Below are 5,224 nucleotides of genomic sequence, written 5' to 3'. Positions count from 1 at the left end.
TCGAACAGTGGTCTGCTTACGTCATTCTTCTTCAAATCTTCAAACAGCAACAATCTTTCTAAAATAGCTGTAAACAAGCTCTGATACCACTTGTCAGGTCCCTTGGATTTCAGCTGGATCTTAATCAATCAAGTCATAACTCACACAGATTAATCGTGTTGACAAGAGAGTTAATGACGGGTTGCTATATTTAGAAAGATATCCGTTTGTTAAAGGCGGAATCAATAACAGACATACGGTTTCAATACATAATCACAGGTAGAAGTCACACTCAAGATTCACTCAAAAGATTTCCATTTATATAATGTTAATCATACAAAAGGAATAATCGATTTAGGGTTTTCTAGGAATCCTAAGACAGCCGTCACACAATATTCTCTCAATAAATGAGTCAGTCTTATCCGTATTGTGTGTTCTGCCTCCTTCTGCCTCAGTCCTGGCGGCGTGCCCTAAACATTCTATTTATAGGCCTGCCAACCTAGGACAGCTGTCATTCCTTCTAGAAACCCTATCCGATAATACATATTCAAATTACATATTCAAAATAAACTAAGTGTAAAACAAGTCTTCCGGGTAGGCTTTGCATCAATCTTGTCTTTCCGAGTATGCTCGACCATCCTTCATAACTTGGTAACATAAAAGTGTGCTCGGGATCAGTTTCCGGGTAGACTTTACTTAAAGAATATTTTACCAAGTAAAATATTCACCGAGTAGACTTCAGTCTTCTTGACTTTGCCAGACTTTGCCCGAAAACTCCTTACGAGCAACCTTGTTCTTCGGTCCAATTCAACTCTTTGCCATAAATAACTTATTAGCAAAGTGTACTCGGTAGTACAGTTCTTTGCTTGAGTTGAACCTTGCCCGATGTTACTTAGAGATATATTCCATTTATACATCAAGCTTGCTCGGACCATAATTATTAAAGAATACCTTGCCCGGTCTTCCAATCACTTGGCTTCATGGACTTGGTTGACCAAACCTTACTCGGAAGAGTAAAATACTTGGTCTTGAAGAACGACAAGTGAACCTTGCTCGGAGATACCAAATCAGTGATCCTTACTCGGGAATGCACTGATTAGCATACCTTGCCCGGATACCACTTAAGAAGACTATTTGAAGTAAACCTTACCCGGAAGGTAAAATCTCGTACTCGGCTAAGTAAAAGCTTGCTCGGATCCCAAGGTGTGCTCTGATTCAATACTTAGCAGTTTCTGAAGAGGTTGAGAATATTCCAATCTTTCATAATCTTCATTTAGGTCAAATCTTCTCATTTGGGTCAACCTCTTGACCCAACACGGCTTGTTCCCATGTTCTTCCGGCGTATAAAAAAAATAATCCGGCGAGCTTCTATCACACTTTGAAGAACCGACTTGACTAATTGATTCGGGATATCTTACCAAACGTGGCGCTACCGTTTTTTCATAGAACTAGGATTTTTTTGCAATATGTGTTCATAGAACTAGGATTTTTTCAAATGTAATTTAAATGGTTTATAATGAAGGAAGATGGTGTATGTTTCTTGTTCATCATGGCAAAAATTTTAAACTCCTTTTATTAATTTATTGTAAAGTTATACCAATTATCTATTTTATTATTATTATTATTATTATTATTATTATTATTATTATTTAATCAATGCCAATAAACACATAGCAAACCATATGACTTGTTTTTATAAATAGGGAAAGTTAAACAAACTTTTATATCTATATATACTAGTTTTATCCTCCGTATTACGGGGATTGTTTTATATTATTTGTTTCTAATATTTATTTATTTTCTGAATTTTTATTTTTTTTATTGTATAAAAGTTAATAATAAACTTATTGTTTGATGATAAATTGTTTCACAAATAAATGAGATGTCATAACCCAGTTTAAAAGTTATATGGGTTTGGTGAGATCCAAGACCCGTTTATTTTTTTACTATAAATTTGGTTTTTTAATTATAAATAATATATATATTCTTTTAAATAAATAAATATTAATTATTAATATATCCCTACTTTATAGGATTTTTATATCAAATATTTAGTGAGATAGTTTTTAATTTAATGAGATATTATAACCCGTTTAAGAAATATTTGGGTTTGATGAGACCCATACCCGTGAATTCGGGTCAAATGCATGAGAAGCCTCCATTTGAAACTCAAGCAAATCTGGTGACTTCAGAAAAAGGGGGAGCGACCACATCACGACACGTATAATTTTTATGGTTTCGTTTTTATATATTATAGATATATATTGACATAATTTGACACTTTATCTACTCCTTGATTTGAAAATAAAATATTTTCGAATTTGTAATCTATATTAGACCTTAAGCAGTTATGTTTAATATATACATATACTAGTTTTTATCACCCGTGTTACGGGATTTTTTTATATTATTTGTTTCTATTATTTAATTATTTTTTGATTTTTTATTTTTTTTATTGTATGAAAGTTAATAATATACTTATGGTTTGATGATAAATTGTTTAACAAATAAATGTGATGGGCCTTAGGTCCATGGGCTTAAGGGTATATAAACCCCTTAAACCACCCTAAAACCCTCATTCTTATCTCTAAGCATCCATACACTCTCAAAAACACACACAAACACCCTCCTTTATCTCGGACCAAGATCCGAAGGAAAAGACCCGAGCTTGTTAGCGTTAGAGCATCGTGATGAGCAAAACCTACATAAAGACTAGATCGTGTTTGTAAACCTACTCGTTTACAGGTACGTTCCATAACGATACACTTGTTTGGCTCATTTAGTATTCCTATATCTATACAAATGATAAAGACGAAACAAATGCTATGATTCACAGCGAAATCTGTTAACATTTGATATGTTTATTAATCGAATAAAGAACCGGTTTTATGTATCAATAAAATGTACCATTAAAACGTGATGTTTGGATTCTTGGATGATTAGGGTTAGTAGGCGCTGTAAATCCGAGTCAAATGATACCAAACTTGTGTTGGTTCATTGTGATTTGAATGTTAATCGTAGATCTGGTACCTGTTGACCATCGTTGTTCTTGACGATTTTGACTTTGACATCTGAGTCAAAGATTGGATAAGTTTGATGCTCATGCGCTATGCCAAATGAATGGATTATCATTCGTTAAGTAGTCATAGAGAATAAGATACATTCGCGTGTCTTTATAACAAATGAACCTTTCATTCGTCTTACGGAAATAACGAATGTCATTCGTTATCCATTCATTCGCCATGATGAGACAACGAATTAACCCATTCATTAAAGATATACTCATGTTCCCCTGTAACGAATGAACCACCCATTCGTCTCAATGAAAGCATGAATGGTCTTAGTCATTCGTTATGCACCCATTCGTCTCGTTAAGACAGATCAAGCCATTCGTTATAACGAATGGAATCATTTGTCATAACGAATGGGATAGTGAATGGTGCTTATCCAGAATGAATTATATCTTAAATATGTAATGAAAATGAGGTTTTTGATGGAATTTTAGTAAAGGACATTTAACGGAAATAAAATTTTTCCAAGCTGACATGGCAGCTCGACCCCAGCCAGTGGCACTGTCCCTTGGACCTTTCTAGGGGTTGCCGCCTTTAGACGCCGTTCGTTGAGGGTTATATTAGACTAGGAATACGATATGGGTAGTGATAGTTAGTTTATACGTGTAATTGTTATTCAGTTAGCTGTGCCCAGCTAAAGAAATGAGTTACCATTAACTCTAAAAGGAACCGAGTTTAGGTGAGTTCTAGCCCCATTTCCTTGTTATGTTTTTCAGGGCTGTGTGCATACTCAATGTGAATAGTTAATAGTAAGTGTATGAAATGTGAATGTGTAAGATATGTGAATGTGCATGATATGTGAATGTGTATGAACGATATATGTAAGAGGTTAAGAATATGTATGAAAGTATATAATGAATTATGTATGTAAAGAAACGTATGTATGGTGGTTTGGAAAGAAGGGACCACACCCTAATAATATATGAGATAAAAGGGACCCGACCTTAATAATATCTAAGATAGGAGGTACCATACCCTAATAATATATTAGATAGAAAAGAAAGGGACCAGACCCTACTAATATCTGAGATGGTAAAGATAGTTATGCATGTAGTATGAAAGTATGAAAGTGTGATGGTATGAAAGAATGTATGTATGAATGTACGAAAGAAAGGTAAGAGGTAAAGTATATAATATGTATCTTTGGATGTGTATATGAAAGTAAGTGTATGAATGTATGTTGCTTGATTAACTAGAACTCACTCAGCGTAGCTGACCTTTAGTATGCATGCAGGTGAGTAGGATGAGACAGCTGGCTTGAAGAGGGACACACGGCAGGAGAATAAAGAAGCTGGCATTTGAAGACTTAGTTAATAATGTTTGAACTAAATGACATGTTTTATATTATTTTAATCTAAGACTTATGTACTGAATGGTTGACATTTATCTATTCCGCGAAAAGTTTAAATTAACTCTGATATTTAGAACTGTGTTTATGAGTAAATCCAACGTCAAAGTAGGGCACCAGGACCGGGGCCTTACATATTAGTTTTTAATTTAATGAGATGTTATAACTCCTTTAAGAAATATTTGGGTTTGATGAGACCCATACCCGTGAATTCGGGTCAAATTCATGAGAAGCCTTCATTTAAAAATCAAGCAAATCTAGTGACTCCAAAAAAAAGGGGAGCGACCATATCGCGACACATAGGATTTTCATGGTTTCGTTTATATATATTATAGAATAATCTAGTTAAAAACAAAAAGAATATGTAAGTTACTCAACGATTCTTTCTCATTCTTTTAAAAATCAAGTTGAATTGTAGTTCTAAACTCTTGAAGTAAATTATTTTATATCTAAGAGTTGATAATTATAGGTTCCGCATCGTCTACGTTTCGCGCAAGAATTCTATTTCAGTTGTTGTTACCCGACAAATTAAGGTTAATCTGCTGTGACTCCGCCTCATCATCCAACTCGTTTAGCCTACTATTTGATACTTCTCTATTAATCATGTGAGTTTACATACCCCTTTTTATCTATTACACATTTTGGGGGTAACTCATCCTCACAATTCATGTGAGTTTACATACCGTATTTACATTACTTATGTTTTTGACCGCATCTATTCAAACACAGCTCAATATATATTTATGTGTGATGATCGCATGATCTATGACTATGTTCTATGTGCTTAAGTGTTTTTATGTTTGGTGTTTGGTATCTCATCCTCATC

This window comes from Bidens hawaiensis, unplaced genomic scaffold (genome assembly GCF_021521415.1).
Source record: "Bidens hawaiensis isolate Kalapana, Puna unplaced genomic scaffold, B.hawaiensis_p1.1 tig00029038_1, whole genome shotgun sequence".
Lineage (NCBI taxonomy): Eukaryota > Viridiplantae > Streptophyta > Magnoliopsida > Asterales > Asteraceae > Bidens > Bidens hawaiensis.
This window is presented reverse-complemented; position numbering follows the sequence as displayed.